Source organism: Scyliorhinus canicula, chromosome 5 (genome assembly GCF_902713615.1).
Source record: "Scyliorhinus canicula chromosome 5, sScyCan1.1, whole genome shotgun sequence".
In the NCBI taxonomy this organism is placed as follows: Eukaryota; Metazoa; Chordata; class Chondrichthyes; order Carcharhiniformes; family Scyliorhinidae; genus Scyliorhinus; species Scyliorhinus canicula.
This window is the reverse complement of record NC_052150.1, coordinates 117,314,526-117,334,750: the sequence shown is the minus strand read 5'-3', so window position 1 is coordinate 117,334,750 and position 20,225 is coordinate 117,314,526. Positions and strand designations below refer to the sequence as shown.

Below are 20,225 nucleotides of genomic sequence, written 5' to 3'. Positions count from 1 at the left end.
TTCTCTCTTAACCCTGCAATGGAGATGAAATGAAATGAAATGAAAATGAAATGAAAATTGCTTATTGTCACGAGTAGGCTTCAATGAAGTTACTGTGAAAATCCCCTAGTCGCCACATTCCGGCGCCTGTCCAGGGAGGCTGGTACGGGAATCGAACCATGCTGCTGGCCTGCTTTAAAAGCCAGCGATTTAGCCCAGTGAGCTAAACCAGCCCCTACCCACCATGTGTATGAAAGTGAAAGTCTACATGTTCTCCCCGTGTCTGCGTGGGTTTCCTGGTGGCGCTCTGGTTTCCTCCCACAAGTCCCGAAAGACGTGCTTGTTAGGTGAACTGGACATTCTGAATTTTCCTTCAGTGTACCCGAACAGGCGCCGGAGTGTGACGACTAGCGGATTTTCACAGTAACTTCATTGCACTGTTAATGTAAGCCTACTTGTGATACTAATAAAGATTAGTAAATTCATTACCAGACCAAAGAAAAACAGATTGCACCACTGGAGTAATACTATACTTCGCAACATTTACTTTCAGCTTTGTTTTTGCAAATCTTTTAAAAGAATTTCTCGCTTGAAGTAGTATTGCGTGCTTCCTTCATCATTTACTATTCTTCTATTGTTTGATGAGTATCCCCTTTCTGATGCCTTTTTTCAGGTGAAGCAGTCCCCCCCCCCCCCCCCCCCCCAAGTCTTGCCTCAGAATTCAGTTTCTGACAAGGGAACAGATCCAAGGCACTTTCTGAACCAATTCAGACCTGCATGTCTCCTTCAGGTCTCAGCAGTTAATACTAAAGGTGTGGTTAGATCAGGGTATTGAATCATTTTATTATAGCAACTTCTCATATGGCAACTTCTCACATACAATCGACTGTTTTGACTATATGGTCCTCTATTCCACTTGCTTTAATTGCTGAACAACATAAATTTACCTCAATATAAGGATATTGGGCAGCACGGAGGCCTAGTGGTTAGCACAACCGCCTCACGGCGCTGAGGTCCCAGGTTCGATCCCGGCTCTGGGTCACTGTCCGTGTGGAGTTTGCACATTCTCCCCGTGGGTTTCGCCCCCACAACCCAAAAATGTGCAGAGTAGGTGGATTGGCCACGCTAAAATTGCCCCTTAATTAGAAAAAATAATTGGCTAATCTAAATTTAAAAAAAAAATATAAGGATATCCAGGATAAAAGTTAAGTTGACAAATTTAAGAGCAAAGATACAACAATTGCAGGGGGTAAGGATATAGAGCAAATGTTCTTCAGTGGTATTCTCATCAACTGCATTACAGAAAACAGATATTTCATAGAATTTGCAGTGCAGCCCATTGAGTCTGTGCCAGCCCTTGGAAAGAGCACCCCTACTTAAGCCCACGCTTCCACCCTATCCCCGGAACCCCACCTCTCATTTCCTCTGTTGCTGCTGTTGGTGTTGCTCGGTTTGCTGCCTGTTTCCAGTGCTGGTTGCTGCTGAGCTGCATGGAAGGAGAGGGGAGGGAAGGGAGAGAGGACAAGTAGGCGACTTCAACATTAAGGTGGGATAGAGTCCTTTGGACTGCATGTTTGCTCGGACCCTCCCGTGCTGAGGGACCTTCCCAGTCCAGTTCTCCCAACTGTCAACAACTGCCTTCGGCAAGGCCAAAGCCTTCATTTTCCATCAGGTGTGCTCCGGGACAGGAGATCCAGTGGATAGTGTATTTGCTGAGCCCCTCCTGGACTGAAGACCCCATAGACGAGTGGCTTCTTTCTGCAGTCAGGAGGTCAGATTCCATTGGGTGGTTGTTCCAGGGTGGGCCCCCTTCCCGGGCAGAAGATATGCCTTTGCGCCCCTATCCTTCCAGGTTCACAGGAGTCTCCCACCTCAGGCACTATTTCATCGATGATAGCCCACCCTCCTGGGCCACTATCCTCCTCCCACTGTACCCTTGCTCCCTATTCCCCCTCATACCTTCCTAGAGGGAGAGTACATTGTTCCACCTCGCACATCCCCTAACCGCGCCCCCCCCCCGGCAACTGTCCATTTCCAATCATCTCCAGCATGGCAAATCCCACATTAGGGTGGGCTTGACACTTGCCCTGATGGCCACTTATCCTATGCCAGTGGTGGGGCAGTCCAGAGCAACCTATGCGGGGATGGTGGTCTCTTCGGCCTCCACTACTCTCACAGCCCTGACACTCTTCCGGTTGCTAACCCGGAAACTGGGGGTTCAGTGCTATGCTCACCCCACTGTCACCATAGAGACGGGCATTCGTGCAATAGCCCCTCAGCCATTGTAGCTGCCTCTTGTATGTACGGGAAGTTAGGTGTTTTTCCTGAGGGCCGACAGGGTAGTCCACCTCACCCTTGAAAAGGAGCTCACGGTGGGCGGGACCGATGTGGCGGTGGATCCTTTTGAGGCCACCGCCGAGAGGGCTATCTTTTCCAATGTCCCACCCTACCTCTGTACAGGGCTCCTCATCCCCCACATCCAACTGCTGGGGGAGGTCCGTTGCAAGGTGACTCCCTCTTGGCCTAAAGGGCACACCCCCCCCCCCCCCCCCCCCCCTCAGGCACATCTACTCCTTCCAGCGCCAGTCTTTCATCCGCCTGGCCCGGGAGGAAGAATTAGAGGGGGGATTCAAAGTCTCCCATTAAGGGGAGACTTTCCGTATATTTTGGTCTGCCGATGGCACGCGTTGCCATGCCTACAAGATGATGGGGCAATAGCCCTGCCGCAAAGTCAACCAAGGACACAAAGGTGACTGCGGCTGGCACCGGCAACCCGTCCCCCTCATCTGACGTTACCATCTCTTCAAAAATATTTTTTATTCCCCTCGACATCACACGTTGCCCCCACATGAAAACTGAAAAGGTGAATCATATATCGACCTGCAATTGCACCCTCGGAACAAAGGACCTCCTCGGTACCCAGTGCAGTTCTCGTGCAGTGGTGAAGTTAAGGAACCTGGTCAGGTTCTTTGACTTGGTAGATGTCTGACAGACTCTCCATCCTGCCTCCTGACCTTTGTGAGGCCTGCGGTCAGAGTGTCCAGAATCGACTGCCTTTACATTTCCATGGCGTATTTGTCCTGCGTCCTGACAGGCTCTGTGCAGGTGCCGTGCTCGGACCACTGTCCGGTGTGGTTGGGTCTCGCACTCAGTCGCGGTCCACGTACTGGCACTTTAACAACCTACTGCCGGAGGTCTAGACGTTCCTGGGCTTGGTTCGTCACTTCTGGATGGCTGGAGAAGGAAGTGGGGCTGTGGTGGGATATGGGCAAGACCATGTGCATACCTTCTGTTAGGAATATGCGGGGGGGGGGGGGGTCGACAAAGAGGCTGAAATCCAGGGTTAAGGAGATAAGGGAGGTGCTCGTCCTGGGGTCACATCTCAGCCAGCCCGATGAGGACCCAGCCCTGCGGCTGGTATACACAGAGAAGGAAGAAGCGTTGCGGGACCTGCGACTTAAATGATTCTCGCGGCACGTACAAATTGTTAGGGATTCAGATCCTCACAGACATAGACCGCTGCTCCGCTCCTTCTTCTACTCGCTGGAAAAAAGGCACGAGATCCGCCGCCATTACCTTGTTGCCAAAGAGGGGGGAATCTTCGCCACTTCAAAAACTGGCAACCAGTCTCCCTCCTCAGCATGGATAATAAGATCTTCACCAAGGTGATATGTTTGCACCTTAGCACCCTAACCAGTTCGACAAGGTCCCATGCCGCACATTCCACGATAACATCCATCTGGTCCGGGGCCTGGTCCATAATTCCGAGAGGGCTGGTCTGTCGAGCGCATTCCTGTCCCTTGATCAGGAGAAGACGTTTGACAGGGTAGATCACGAATATTTATTTGGGACTCTGCAAACATTCAAATTCGTGGCACATTTCGTCGCCTGGATCCGAATGCTGTACACTGTCGCAGAGTGTCTTGTTAAGGATAAAGGTTCCCTGACGGTGCCCCTTCGTTTTTGGGGAGGAGTGCGCAGGGCTGCCCCTTGTCTGGCCAACTCTATTCTGTTTGCGTGGACCTTTCCTGCACCTCCTGCAGAGGTTGTCGGGACTGCTTCTACGTGGGCCACGCATTTGGGTCACCCTCTCGGCTTACGCTGATGATGTGCTCCTCATGTTCACCGACCCTCTGATCTGCGGAGGATGCAAAAGTGCCAGGCTGTGTACTGCGCCACATCCTCTGCCAGGATCAACTGGGCCAAGTTTTCCGGACTCCTGGTCGGTCCGTGGCAGGTAGACCCCCTCCTAGAGTTCAGGCCTTTCACCTGGAGCAGGAACAGCCTCCTGTACTTGGGAGTCCATCTTTGCCCTGCAGAGGAATTCTGGCTGACTAATTGGCAGGAGCTAGAGGCCAAGGTCACTACTCACTTGAGATACAGTTCCAAATGCTGTCTCATAGGGGTCAAGTTCTCGTCATAAACCAGCTGATAGCCTCCATGCTGTAGTAGCCGATGGTCACTTTGACCACCCCCCCCCCCCCCCGACTTTGTCACAAAGCTCCAGAGAATACTTGCAGAGTTCTTCTGGAACAAGAGACTGCTCTGGGTCGCTGCTGACATTCCAAATCTCCCGTTTAGGGAGGGCAGCCAAGTGCTGGTGTGCCTTCGCACCCAGGTGGCGACATTGTGGGCGGCATGGTAGCTCAGTGGATAGCACTGGTGCATCACAACACCAGGGTCCCAGGTTCGATTGCCAGCTCGGGTCGCTGTCTGTGTGGAGTCTGCCCATTCTCCGTGGGTTTCCTCCGGGTGCTCTGGTTTCCTCCCGTTCCAAATGACGTGCTGTTAAGTAATTTGGACATTCTGAATTGTCTCTCTGTGTACCCGAACAGGCAGCGGAATGTGGCGACTCGAGGCTTTTCACAGTAACTTCATTGCAGTGTTAATGTAAGCCTACTTGTGACAGTAAAGATTATTACCTTCTGCATTCAGATCCTGCAGCGATACCTTTACATTGAGCCCCCTCCACGATGATGTGCCCTGGCGATGCATTTCTTCTGCCAAGTGCATGGCCTGAATTATGATGTGCAGCTCCTGTTCATAGATCTACGGGGTCTTTGTCACCCTCGGCAGGCGGCCCGTCTTTTACCAGGTCATGGTCAAAGTCTGGAACATGGTTGCCTCACACCGCAGCTTCCCCCCGGTCAGGAGTGGTGGTTGTCATCAGGGAGCCGCTACTCAGGAATCTGCAATTCTATTTTGGAGTGGCTGGCAGGTGAGCAAGCGCCAGGATAACCAGGATCAGTGTCAGAGGAATGGGCTGGATGACACCCCACGAGTGCCACCTTGCGGCGATGGATGTCCAGCTTGCAGCCAATGCCATCAGAGACCTTAAATCGGCTGTGCTTGGACCCGTTGGCACTAGCAGTCTCGAGGATGAGGTGTGTGGTGATATCCTGTTTGGGTGACCTTGCCTGAACGGAATTCCACATTAGCTCCAGGCCCCGACACTTCCCTCGGGGGCTGGTGCCCCACAATCCTAGCCGCCTCTTCACACTGCACCGAGTTGTTTCCGGTACGGGCTGCTGCTGTACACACTTCAACTCCTTACAGAAGCACGCACACGCCATGGCGTGGCTTGTTGCCATCCGGCGGCAGAGGTCCCCACTGGAGGTCCCTCTATGGAGGGATCTTCCTCCTTAATCTTGGTAATCTGGGGTGGAGGGTGTTGCATGCAGCAGTGCTGTACAATCACTGATTTCACCGTTTCACGGACTCATGGAATTCCTATAGTGCAGGAGGCCATTCGGCCCATCGAGTCTACACCAACCCTCTGAAAGAACACCCTGGCCTCCTCCCCCTCCCCATCTAACCTTTGGACACTATCGGGGCAGGGAAGGTAGAGGACCTCCTCGTGAACCTGGCAAAGCACGTCCTTTATAGGTCCAGGCGGCGGGCAACCAAGGGGGTTGTCGAACCAGACTTTTCCACTGCTACATTTGTGGCCGGGTATCCCTAGAAATGAAGCATGTGGTGTCCACAGGCACCAGAGGCCTCCCGTGTCCGGTGGGCACTGCAGGGGTTGGGGTGCTTTATTGACCCCTTTAATTGCACTCTCATTTGATGTTTTTAAGTGTTTGTAGATTTTTGTTATGTTCCGGCAGGGCCTCCAACAAGAGCGGCCCTTTTTGCTTTGTCCCCAAGTTTGTTTCCTTTCTTCTTTTTTGTTGCTGGACCTCAAAAAAGAGTGCCCAATCCACCTAACCTGCACATATTTGGGCTTGACTTGGACGACAACTATTTGTACCTGTATTTATATAGTGTATTTAACACATGTCCCAAGCAGTTTCACAGGAGTATTGTCAAACAAAATTTGACATGGAGGAGTAGATATATTTGGGCAGCACGGTGGTTAGCACAATTGCTTCACAGCTCCAGGGTCCCAGGTTCAATTCCTGGCTTAGGTCACTGTCTGTACGGAATCTGCACGTTCTCCCAGTGTGCGCGCGGGTTTCCTCCGGGTGTTCCGGTTTCCTCCCACAGTCCAAAGATGTGCAGGTTAGGTGGATTGGCCATGCTAAATTGCCCTTAGTGTTCAAAATTGCCCTTAGTGTTAGGTTGGGTGGGGTTACTGGGTTGTGGGGATAGGGTGGAGATGTGGGCTTGGGTAGGGTGCTCTTTCAAAGAGCCGGTGCAGACTCGATGGGCCGATTGGCCTCCTTCTGCACTGTAAATTCTATATTAGGATAATTGACCAACGGCATTTTAAGGAGGAGGAAGGAGAAGTTTAGAGTTTAGGATGGCATTGAGAGCTTTGGGTCCTGGCAGTAGAACGCGTAGCCAGCAATGGTGGAACAATTAAAATCCAGTATGCTCAAAAGGCCAAAAGTGGAGGAAAGGTCATAGGTAAAGTGAAAATGTTCAGTATTACTTCCTGGTATTATGTAAATGAAACTCCTTATCAAAGAGTAATCTACCATATGGTATTGCGGTAGTATGACTAGGGGTATTACGGTACCTGGGAGTGTGAGCTGCCATTGGTGCAGAAGGCTCGCTGCCCACTGGCCCAAATATCGTGTGCTTCTTATCCCTATTGGCCAAGAGGAAGGTAGCTCCGCCTACGAGGCGGGGCATAAGAACCAGTGTTCCACGGCCGCCAGGCCATTTCCTGTACGTCTGCTGCCGGGCTCACTTCTTGCTAATTAAAGCCTTTCGTTTCGGACTTCACCTACGTTTCGTGTCCATTGATTGTGCATCAATTTAATTAGCAAGATTTTAAAGGATGGAGCTCCGCATCAAGCCGGAGTGTCTTCGACTCAGCCCTCACGCAGGGAATGCAACAGCCGCATTTAAGCATTGGCTGGCTTGCTTCAATAGTTACCTGAGCACAGCGGAAAATGTCCCGACGAGGGAGCAGAAACTGCACATCCTCCACTCGTGCGTCGGCACCACTGTGTACACGCTCATAGAGGACACGACAGACTACGGCGTGGATATGGACTTGCTCAAAGGACATTTCATACGGCCGGTGAACCAAGTCTACGCTCGGCACTTGCTAGCCACGAGGCAGCAGATACCTGGTGAGTCACTGGACGATTTTTACCGTGCGCTCCTCGTGCTGGGGAGGAACTGCGGCTGCCCACAGGTGTTTGCTGCTGATCATCAGGTCCGAGGTCCAGCGGCTTCTGAAGAAAGGGGTCATCGAGGTTAGCAACAGCCCCTGGTGAGCACAAGTGCTGGTGGTAAAGACCGGGGAGAGGAATAGGATGGTCATAGACTACAGTGAGACCATCAACAGGTTTACGCAGCTGGAAGCGCACCCTCTTCCCCCGTATATCCGACCTGGTCAACAGGATCGCGCAGTGCAAGGTCTTCTCCACGGTGGACCTCAAGTCCGCCTACCATCAGCTCCCCATCCGCGCGTGACCGCAAGTACACTGCGTTCGAGGCGGACAGGCGGCTCTACCACTTTTTTAAGGGTTCCCTTCGGTGTCACAAGCGGGGTCTCGGTCTTCCAAAGGGAGATGGACCGAATGGTCGACCGATACGGTTTACGGGCAACCTTCCCGTATCTCGATAATGTCACCATCTGCGGCCACGGATCAGCAGGACCACGACACCAACATCCGCAAATTCCTCAGAACCGCAAAACTCCTGAACCTGACCCACAAGGACAAATGAGTGTTTAGCACCGATCGTCTAACCATCCTCGGCTACGTCGTGCGTAACGGAGTGATAGGCCCCGACCCGGAATGCATGCGCCCCCTGATGGAGCTCCCCCTCCCCCACTCCCCAAAGCCCTCAAGCGCTGTCTGGGTTTCTTTTCATATTACGCCCAGTGGGTCCCCTCATCCAATCAGCCACGTTCCCCCTGTCGTTGGAGGCCCGCCAGGCCTTTAGCCGCATCAAAGCAGATATTGCAAAGGCCACGATGCGAGCTATCGATGAGTCCCACCCCTTCCAGGTCGAGAGCGACGCATCCGATGTAGCTCTGGCGGCCACCCTCAACCAAGAGGACAGACCCGTGGCCTTCTTCTCCCGTACCCTCCACGCTTCTGAGATCCGCCACTCCTCGGTCGAGAAGGAAGCACAGGCCATAGTAGAAGCTGTGCGACATTGGAGGCACTATCTGGCCGGCAGGAGTTTCACCCTCCTCACAGACCAATGGTCAGTAGCCTTCATGTTCGACAACGCACAGAGGGGCAAGATAAAGAACGACAAGATCTTGCGGTGGAGGATCGAACTGTCCACCTACAACTACGACATCTTATATCGTCCTGGGAAGCTGAACGAGCCTCCCAATGCCCTGTCCCGCGGCACCTGTGCCAACACACAAGTGGACCGCCTTCGAACCCTCCACGTGGACCTCTGCCACCCAGGGGTCACCCATTTTTTCCATTTTATCAAGACCCGCAACCTGCCCTACTCCATCGAGGAGGTCAGGACAGTCACTACGGACCGCCACATCTGCGTGGAGTGCAAGCCGCACTTCTACCGCCCTGAACAAGCGCATCTGATAAAGGCTTCCCGCCCCTTTGAACGCCTCAGCATGGACTTCAAATGTCCCCTCCCCTCTACCAACCGCAACACGTACTTCCTCAACGTGACTGACGAGTACTCCCGCTTCCCGTTCGCCATTCCCTGCCCCGACATGACCACACCCACCATCATTAACGCCCTACACACCATTTTCTCCCTGTTCAGATTCCCCGCTTACATTCATAGCAATAGGGGGTCCTCCTTTATGAGTGACGAACTGCATCAATTCCTGCTCAGCAGGGGCATCGCCTCCAGCAGGACGACCAGTTACAACCCCAGGGGTAACGGACAGGTCGAGAGGGAGAACGGTACGGTCTGGAAGACTGTCCTGCTGGCCCTATGGTCCAGAAATCTCCCAGTCTCCCGCTGGCAAGAGGTCCTCCCAGACGTCCTCCATTCAATCCGGTCACTTCTTTGCACATCCACTAATCAAACGCCCCACAAACGCCTTCTTGTTTTTCCCAGGAAGTCTTCGTCAGGGACCCCGCTCCCGACCTGGCTGGCTGCCCCCGGGCCCAACCTGCTCCGGAAACACGTGCGGGTGCACAAGTCGGACCCATTGGCCGAGAGGGTCCAGCTGCTCCACGCAAACCTGTAGTACGCGTATATGGAGTATCCCGACGGCCGACAGGACACGGTCTCCCTACGGGACCTGGCACCCGCCGGATCCCGGCCACCGCTCTCCGGCGCCACCCCCCCCCCCCCCAACCGCAACTGCTCCTGGCAGGCACTCCCCTCCCTGGCCCACCGACACGCTTACACGCCTAATGGACAGGACGACCCTCTCCCGGCCTGGCCCTCGCCAGCTCCGACTAGAGGTACGGACGCAGCCACAAGGACCGGATCATTGCTCCCGGAGTCACGGACGACCGCCACTCCAACGTCTCCAGCGCAGCTCCGCAGGTCGCACAGGAAGTCCAAGGCACCCAATCGGCTGATCGAGTCTATGTGAACTGTTGATGGACCCTTGTTCTTGCTTGTTCTCTTTTTTTTTTGTTCTCAAACCCGTTACTGTGTCCTGACTCGACTCTGTAAATAGTTGCGGGCCAGTGGGCAGCCACCGTTGAACAGGTACGATCCGACATCACTAGTCATATTACCAGTCTGTTACCCACTCGCACGGGACACCCCCCCCCCCTCTCTCCATGTCCACATTCCCGTACACCCCCCCCCCCCGGTTCCTTTCTCAACAAGGGGTGAATGTGGTAGTATGACTAGGGGTATCACGGTAACTGAGAGTGTGTGCTGCCATTGGTGCAGAGGGCTCGCTGCCCATTGGCCCAAGTATCGTATGCTTCTTATCCCTATTGGCTAAGAGGAAGGTAGCTCCGCCTACACAGCGGGGTATAAGAACCCGTGTTTCCCTGCAGCCAGGCCATTTCCTGTACGTCTGCTGCCGTGCTTACTTCTTGCTAATTAAAGCCTTTCGATTCTGACTTCACCTACGTTTCGTGTCCATTGATTGTGCATCAGGTATTATAATTCATTTTAGTTGGGTTTTGAAGGGAGGATTACAGAAAAATAGGGGCAGGGGATCACGCAGCATACTGGGCCTTTTCTGCCATGGTCGATCTTCAACTCCACTTTCCTGCTGCTCCTCCTATCCCTTGATTCCCGGAGACCACAAAAATCTATCTATCCCTGCCTAAATTTATTCTATGATAGAGGACCTACAACCCTCAGAATTCCAAAGATTCACAACCCCTTTGAGTGAAATAATTTCTCATTGCAGTGCTAAATTATTGCTCTCTCATCAGGAGAGTGTTCCCCCTCCCCTTTTAAGATTCTCCAACCAGCGGGAAAAAACTTTTAGCATCTACCCTGTCAAGTCTATTCATAATCTAATTTTTCAATGAAATTGCTTCTCTTCTAAACTCCAGAGCTGATTGGCCCAATTTACTCAAACCTCTCAATTGCACAAATACACAACCGAAGTTCAGCAAGGCCGCATGTGATCTCGCAGATGGAAGTAAAAGGTGCCATGGCATAATTTCAAAGAAAAGCAGAAGAGTTATTTCAGATGTTCAGGCCAATATTTGTCCCTCAATTAACTTAACAAAACAGATTATCTAGTCATTTTGACATTACTGTTTGTAGAAACTTTCTATGTGTAAATTGGTTGCTACCTTTCCTTTGACAGTGACCAAACTTCAAAAATACTCCATGGGCTGTAAAGTGCTTTGAGGCAGCCTGTGGTTTCTTTAAAAGAACTTGGGGTTGTCAGGTGCAATATTCTCTTCTAAAATCCATGTTGGCAGTTTCAAATAATTATTCCTCCTCCGGATATTTAATATTTACTTTACCACAAATGTTAAAATAACTTTTCTAATAATCAGGTAAGGCGCGTCTTCCCGCTGAAAATGGGCACTCGATCTGGCACACACCTACATTGAAAGTAAAATGGCATCTTGGGGCAAAACAGCTTAATTGCAATTTGGGGAGCTTTCCCCTCCCCTCCCCCACGTATTCCATTTCAAAACGTTAGATCAATACAAATTACTGAAGGCGTCAAGTGCTGTGCAGACGGCAATGTAGCGGGTGGATGATGCAGAAGGACCATACCGCAAGGCTACAGCATCACAGCCCAAGGCCAACGTCCCGCGTTCACTTAAACCACGAATCGCTGATGCCGGTTTCCAAAGTACAGGGAGTGTTTTTCGTCCCCCAAGACAGGGAAAGGGACAATAAAACAAATGAGCAGCAAAGATACAGGATGGATAAGAAAAAAAAAATTACGATGATACAGCAAGATTCAAATATTACCTCACCTATATCAAGCTCACTTATAAACAGAGATTTGTTGAGCTGAAGTGGTGTCCCATTAAAGAAGCAGAATGATTCACAAGTGCAGAGATGCGACCAGACACTGACATCGGTCCCTCCCTCACCGTCCCGCAGCAGCCAGGGCCCGCGCATGGGTACTACATCCCAATGATGTATCTTTCCGGGGGCCAGTCTGCGCCTGCGCGCCCAGTTCCATTGTTGGTGAGCCGCAACCACCAATCAATCAGGTGGGAGAGCTGGTGCTGTACCCTGTGCCAGATGGGTTAGAGTCCCCAGTTAACTTGCATATATGTCAGCGAAATAAACTAAGCGCAAATTTTTAATTAATCCTTTCGAAAGTGTAGAATATTTTATTGAGGAAAATGTAGCGATTCACAACCTTGGAGCTACACTTGTCTGATTTTATGAGAGGGAAAGAACATTCCAGGTCACTTGTGGCAAAAACATTTCATTTTGTAGTTGGTAATGAGTTGAGTTTTGAATCTGGACTATTTACACTGAAGAATAGCAACATGCTTGCCAATTAGTTTCAAGAGCGTGAACAAATAAATATTAGATTTTAGTTTGTAGCATTCCAAAAGGCAGCTTAAGTTTGTCTCTTTTCACAAGAGCACAAACAATTGGTTATGGATTCAAATATAGTTTTGTACATCCTTGTCTCCACATGGGGAACATCGTATTATAGAAGTTGTTCTGCATGGGTTCACACAAGGCACCCACTTATCTTCTAATGAGGACCGAATGCACCAATTACTGAGTGTTTCTCAATCAGAGTGACACAGCCAGCTCCAAAGCAATATGCTCTTCAACAATAACTTTCATTTATATCACATAGTAAAACACCCCAAATAAGACACTTAATAGGAGTGTTGTCAAATAAAATTTGTTATTGGGCCACAGATGGGGATATTAGGGCAGATGACCAAAAGCGTTGTCAAAGAGTTGGGTTTAAGGAGCATCTTAAAAAGAGAGCCAAATAAACTTAGGGAGGGAATTCCAGAAGCCAGTTGAAAGGAGAACTGTCAATGGTGCAGTAATTAAAATTAGGGAGATGCATGAGGTCAGAATTAAGGAAGCATAAATACTTTGGAGAGCTGAAAGAGGTTGCAAAGATAGAGAGGTGAAAGGCTACAGAGGACCTTGAAAACAAGAATGAACATTTTAAAATTGAGACATTGCTCAACCAGGAGCTAATGTAGATCAGAGATTAGAGGAATCAATTGTTAAAGAGCAGGGCACTTAGAAAGTCTTAATGCAATTAGGCAGAGTCAACATGGTTTTGTGATAAAGAAATCATGTTTTACTTAGTTTATTAAAGTTCTTTGGAGGAATTAATATGAATAAAGGGGAACCTGTAGATGCAATGCACACTTGGATTTCCTAAAGGTGTTCGACAAGAGTTCACATCCAAGATTATGACAAATTATCTCCAAATTATCTCCCAATGATAGATGTTTCCTTTGAAATCCAAGTCAACTTTAAAATTACTTCCCTTATTTGCTCAATGTAAATTCCTGGTTAAGTTACTTCTCTGACCCACTGTTTATTACTATCAACCACTTGACTTCATAACTCCTATCCATAGGAACATGGGAATTAGGATCTGATGTAGGCAATTCAGCATTTCCAGCCTGCTCCACCATTCAATCAGATCATCGCTGATCTCTTCCTGGTCTCAAATTCAACTCCTTACCTGTTCGCCAAATCCTTTCAACCCATTTTTTAAAAATTTCAACATATCTATCTCCTTCTTGAAACCATTTAATGATTCAGATGCCGCCATCATACAACGGATTTGGATTTGTTTATTGTCACATGTACCTAGGTACAGTGAAAAGTAGTTTTCTGTGAGCAGCTGAAATAGATAATTAAATACAAGAAAAAAAAAGAAAATACATAATAGGGCAACACAAGATACACAATGTAAATACATAGACACCGGCATCGGGTGAAGCATACAGGAGTGTCGTATTAATCAGGTCAGTCCATAATAGGGTCATTTAAGAGTGTGGTAACAGCGGAGAAGAAGCTGTTTTTGAGTCTGCTCATGTGTGTTCTCAGACTTTTGTAACTCCTGCCCAATGGAAGAAGTTGGAAGAGTGAGTAAGCCAGGTGGAGGGGTCTTTGATTATGCTGCCCGCTTTCCCCAAGCAATGGGAGGTGTAGATGGAGTCAATGGATGGGAGGCAGGTCCATGTGATGGACTGGGCTGTGTTCACGACTCTCTGAAGTTTCTTGCGGTCTTGGGACGAGCAGTTGCCATACCAGGCTGTGATGCAGTCAGATAGGATGCTTTCTATGGTACATCTGTAAAAGTTGGTAAGAATTAATGTGGACATAGGGCAGTGAGCTCCACAAATTCACCACACTCTGCGAGATGTAGTTCATAACATAGATCAGTACAGCACAGAACAGGCCCTTCGGCCCTCGATGTTGTGCCGAGCAATGATCACCCTACTCAAACCCACGTATCCACCCTATACCCGTAACCCAACAACCCCCCACACCCTTAACCTTACTTTTAAGGTCACTACGGGCAATTTAGCATGGCCAATCCACCTAACCCGCACATCTTTGGACTGTGGGAGGAAACCGGAGCACCCGGGGGAAACCCACGCACACACGGGGAGGACGTGCAGACTCCACACAGACAGTGACCCAGCCGGGAACCGAACCTGGGATCCTGGAGCTGTGAAGCATTTATGCTAACCACCATGCTACCGTGCTGCCCCTCTTCATCTCCGTTTTAAATCTACCGCCTCTCAGCCTATATCTGTGACCTCTCATTCTAGATTGCCCCACAAGGGGGAACATTTCGTCAATGTTTGTTTTATCATTCCCTTAGTATTTTATATACCTCGATCAGATCCCTTCTCATTCTTCTAAACTTCAGTAAGTATAACCCAAACTATTCAATCTCTCCTGATATGTCAATCCTTTCATCCCCAAAATCAATCCGGTGAACCTCCACTGAACTGCCTCCAATGCCACCACACCCTTCCTCAAATAAGGAGACCAAATCTGGACACAATACTCCAGATGTGGTCTCACCAGCCCACTGTACAATTGCAACAACACCTCTCTACTTTAATACTCCAGACCTTTTGCAATAAACGCTAAATTTCCATTTGCTTTTTTTATGACATGCTGTACCTGCATACCGACTTTTTGTGATTTATGAACAAAGACACCCAGATCCCGTTCCCAAACGCAATTTGAATCTGCTTTACATTTAGATAATTTGCCTTTCTATTTTTTTGGCCAAACTGGATAATCTCATACTTATATTGATTGTTTTGACCTTTGCAATCTAACTGTCTCCAGTTTAATTAAACCAGTCACACCATTGCTCAGAAACACAAGTTCATTTTCTAATTTATGAGAATGGTATTGCAAAGAAAAAATGAAGACCTCTCATTTTCCTCACAAATGGAATAGAATTATATTATTTAGAGAAAGATTGCAAAACTGTGGTACAGAGGGGTCTGGGTGTCCTGGTACATGAATTACAAAATATATTAGAAAGGAAAATAAAATGTTGCTGTTTATTGCAGGGAGAATGGAATATAAAAGTAGGAAAATGTTGGTACAATTGTATCATAGGTTTATGAGAGCACAGCTAAAGCACTTACTGTTTTGTTCTCCTTACTTGAGAAAGTACATAATAGGATTAGATGTTCAGAGATGGTTCACTTCATTGATTCCTGGGATGAAAGGATTAATTTTATTTGTGATGTGGAGATGCCTGCATTGGACTGGGGTGAGTTCAACAAGAAGTCTTACAGCACCAGGTTAAAGTCCAACATGTTTGTTTCAAACACTAGCTTTCGGAGCACTGCTCCTTCCTCAGTTGAATGAGGCAGGAGCAGTGCTCCAAAAGCTAGTGTTTGAAACAGACATGTTGGACTTTAACCTAATTTTATTTGGAAAGATTGAGCCTGTATCCATTTGAGTTTAGAAGAAAGCGAGATGATCTTATTGAAGCATACAAGATCCTGAGAAGAATTGACAAGATGGATGCCGAGAGGATGTTTCCACTTGTGGGAGAGGCCAAAACTAGGAAACACATTTTAAAAATAAGGGGTCTCCCATTTAAGACAGAAATGACGATAATTTTCTTTCACAGGGTTGTTAGTGTGTGGAATTATCTTCCCCAGAGAGCAATGGAAACAGGGTCATTGAATATTTTTAAGGCTGAGTTAGGTAGATACTTGCTTGACAAGGGAGTCAAAGGACAGACAGGAAAGTGGAGTTGAGGATACAATCAGATCAGTGATGATCTTATCAAATGGCAGAGTAGTCTCAAGCGACAGAATGGCCAGCTTTGTTCAATTTGTCTGTTCATATGTAAATTGCTGATGAGCCACAGGTTTGGATATGGCAGTATCATTTTTGTCACTTTCCCCAATTTTTGTAGAAAATTATTTACATATACAATAGAGGCAAATACTCTTCACAAATGTAGATTTTTACAAACAGAGGTTATTCATGAAGGCCCCGTCTTCTCAACCCCTCGCCTGAGGTGTGGTGATCCTCAGGTTAGATCACCACCAGTCAGCTCTCCCTCACAAAGGGGAAAGCAGCCCATGGTCATCTGGGACAATTGTGACTTTACATTTACATTCTACCATCAACTACCACCTCACAAGAAAAGAAAAAACACTTGCACTCTGCTTTTCATCTTACACTTTTATGAGCAAATGCACAAAAGGTTGAATAGCGCATTAAAAAGTTGAGTGAAGGACTTACGGTGGCGGCCATGGTGTGAGTGGTCGCACATTTGGCAGCTCCCGCTCGAGGCGGTTTTGTTGGTCCTTTTCACCAATTAACGGGCGGATATGTTTACGAAAAAAGGTGCAGGAGTGGTGGAGGAAGACTATACTCCACTGATGAATGGATTTGTGGACCAGAAGTTTTAGAAGAAAGGAGCTGTTGGAGCAAGAAATGTTTCCTGTGACACAGAGAAAGATGGCGGAGAGCAAGGAATCGGCCCTACTATCACAATGGTCAATGGAGCAGCTTGTGGACTTCTTGAATAAGAAGTTCAGCCAGCAGAGAAGAGAAGCTCTGAAGGACCTGGCGAAGAGATAGACCCACTGAAAGCGGGGATCAATCATGTGGAGCTGAGGTTGCAGACCCAAAGTCAGGCAATCTAGAAGGTGGTGGAGATGGTGGGGGAGTATGAGGAGCACCTTACTTCATTGGCGGCCGGATTCGGGATGTTGAGGGATACCCAGAAGCAGCTCAAAGAAAAAGAGGAGGATCTGGAGAACCACGCCGGAGACAGAATTTGAGGATTGTGGGGTTTCCGGAGGGCATTGAGGGAGTGGACGCTGGCTCTTATGGAGATGTTGCTGGGGGAGGGGGCCTTCGACCAGCCCCTGAGATAGATGGAGCGCATAGGGCACTGATGAGTAAGCCGCAGGTGAATGAGCCGCCGAGGGCAATGGTGGTGAGGTCACACCAATTCCTTGATAAGGAAAAGATCTTGAGGTGGGTCTGGCAGACAAGGAGATGTATTTGGGAGGGTAACATGCTAGGGGTATATCAGGACCTGGGTGCGGAACTGGCCAAGAGGAGAGCAGGTTTCAATAAGTAAAGTCTGCCTTCTTTAAGAAGGGGGTGAAGTTCGGGATGCTGGCCCGCCTCTGGGTGATCCACACTGGTCGCAAGTATTACTTTGGTACACTGGAGGAGGCGGTGGAGTTTGTTAGAGAAATGGACTGTCAGGAGAAGGAGGACATTGAACTTGGGCTAAATCGCTGGCTTTGAAAGCAGACCAAGGCAAGCCAGCAGCACGATTTGATTCCCGTAACAGCCTCCCCGAACAGGCGCCGGAATGTGGCGACTAGGGGCTTTTCACAGTAACTTCATTTGAAGCCTACTCGTGACAATAAGCGATTTTCATTTCATTTCATTTCAACTTTCGAGGAGGTGTTCGGGATGTTGGTTCTCTCTGCCCCCTTGCTGGGGAGTTTTGTTGGCTGTTATTGTTGTTATTCTTCTGTTTTTCTGTTTCTCTGGGGGGGGGGGGGGGGGTCAGAGGAGAACCCTTTTTTTTCTCACTCAGGGTTATTTGATGAGCTGCTGGAGGGTCGTGCTGGATGAGTGCACCCTTTTATTTCTTCTAGGTGTTATTTTTCTAGGTGGGGGGAAATATATATTAAATCAGTGTGGCGTAGGATGTTAGGCGCCACGGGCGGGGGCTGCCAGGCTAGCAGGGTGGGCAAGTTCACGGGAGGACAGTGAGGAGTGAGCAGGCGATTAGTATGTTAGTGGGGGTTGAGATTGTTGTTTTGTTTTGGGGGGGGGGAAACCAGCTGGAATGGGTGGGGTTTGAAGTACGATAGGGGGGAGATTAATGACAGTGTACATCCAAGAGTAGGCCTAGAGGGTTGCATTACATGGGCCAGAGGCTGGGCCATGAGGGGCTATGGTTGATCAGCAGGGCGGGGGGTGGAGGGGGTCGTCTGCCACCCCCACCCCCCAACCCCCGACCGAACTGATCACATCAAATTGAATGGGCCGGTCAAGAGGTCCTGTGTGTTCGCGCATTTGAGGAGCTTAAAGATGGATGTAGGATTCTTGCAGGAAACACACCTGAAGATTGTGGATCAGACCAGGCTAAGGAAAAGGTGGGTAGGTCAGGTTTTCCACTCAGGAATAGATATGAAAACGTGGGGGGTGATGATCCTAATGAATAAGCAGGTAGCGTTTGAGATGGGGAATATAGTAGCAGACTCAGGGGGAAGGTTTGTAATGGTGGGTGGGAAATTGGAGGGGATGCCGATGGCCCTGGTAAATGTTTATGCCCCAAATTGGGATGATGTTGAATTCCTGAGGCGAGTGTTATATTACACTTTGAGGTAGTATGTTGTTATTCTTTGCCTTGTGATCCAGAATGGTTTGATGAGTAGATGATAAAGAAACCAGCAATCTTTAGATTGAAGCAAAACTAATTTATTGAACAGCGATTAAATTAAATAGAGTTCGCACACTCTACTGAGATATAACTATTAATACAGTAATCTATAATCTAATATTAACTAATGATGTACTCGTTCTACTTCTCTCTAATCTAAACTAGTCCTTGAGCTGTGATCAATTCCTCTCCTCTGGTAACACTACCCAAGAAACTCTGAGGTCTGATATTTATACTGGGAACTGGTGGTGCCCTCTAGTGTTTGAATTACACTTAGATGTAATAATTAACCCTTCACTGGTATACCTATGTACATATCATTACTGCGAGTGCTGGGGAAGATCCCAGACCTGGACTCTTCCAACGGCTGATAATGGGGGTAGGGGGAGAGAGATTTTAATACGGTTATTGAGACAAAATTGGATCGGCTGAGTCCAAGCAGTGGCGAGGGATTTGAAAGGGCTTATGGAGTTTATGGGAGGAGTGGACCCATGGAGGTTTGGTAGGCCGAGGGGGAAGGATTTTTGTTCTTTTCCCATGTACATAGGGTGTACTCCCGGATCGATCGACTATTTTGTGATGGATAGGACGTTGTTGGCTGGGGTACTTGGCAATTGTGGTCTCAGATCACGCGCCGCATTGGGTAGGCAATTGCAGGTACATTGGGGAAGGTGCCAGCAGAAGCAGTGGAGGTTAGATGTGGGATTATTAGTTGATGCGGAGGTTTGTGAGCGGGGGAGGGCTACTATTTGGGGGTATGTGGAGCGGAACGACACAAGGGAGGTTTCCGCAGCCACACCATGGGAGGCGCTGAAAACAGTGGCTAAGGGGAAGTTTATATCGATAAGGGCGCATATGAACAAGACGGAGCAGGTTGAGATGGCGAGGTTGGTGGACAGGATCCTGCAGGTTGATAGGAGGTAATCTGAGGCCACGGAGGCTGAGTTGTTGAAAGAGCAACGGAAACCCCAGATGGGATTTGGAATGGTATCTACGGGTAAGGCGGTGGGGCAGCTGAGGAAGGCCAGGGGAAAGTCTATGAATATGGGGAATAGGCGAGTAGGATGTTAGCATACCAATTGAGGAAGCAGGAGGCACCGACGGAGATTCGAAAGGTGAAGGCTTGAATGGGCAAAATGATCTTAGACCCGGTGGGGGTCAATGAGTTATTTGAGGACTTTTACAAGAGGCTATATGATTCGGAACACCCGGCCGGGGTGGAGGGAATAAGGCGTTTCTTTAGATGGGTTGGAGTTCCCTAAGGTGAAGAAGGACCTGGTGGAGGGGCAGGGAGCACCCATTGGATTGGTGCAGGTGATGGAGGGTATGGGGCAATGCAGGCGGGCAAGGCACCGGGCCCGGATGGCTTCCCAGTGGAATTTTATTAAAGGTTCTTGAGGGAGCTGGGGCCCCTGCTGGTAAGAGCATTAAATGAGGCAAAGGAGAAGGAGAAATTCCCCCCATGTTGTCACAGGCCTTGATTTCCTTAATTGTAAAGGATAAGGACCTGGAACAGTGTAGGTCCTACTGTCCAGTTTGCTGACTGTGGATGCCAAGT

The 20,225-nt window shown here is 49.0% G+C and overlaps 1 protein-coding gene across 2 annotated transcripts in view; it reads right to left on the bottom strand.

Moving 5' to 3' along the window:
• LOC119966203 (cytoplasmic dynein 1 intermediate chain 1) overlaps window positions 1–11,916 on the bottom strand; it is a 377,588-nt gene extending 365,672 nt beyond the window's left edge. Inside the window, exon 1 of one of the 2 annotated variants that reach the window (XM_038797532.1) lies at window positions 11,730–11,916. The gene's annotated coding sequence lies outside the window, so the exon portion shown is untranslated. The remainder of the gene's footprint in view (window positions 1–11,729) is intronic. The other variant, XM_038797534.1, reaches the window with a different exon arrangement.
• Between the last annotated feature and the right edge of the window lie 8,309 nt (window positions 11,917–20,225).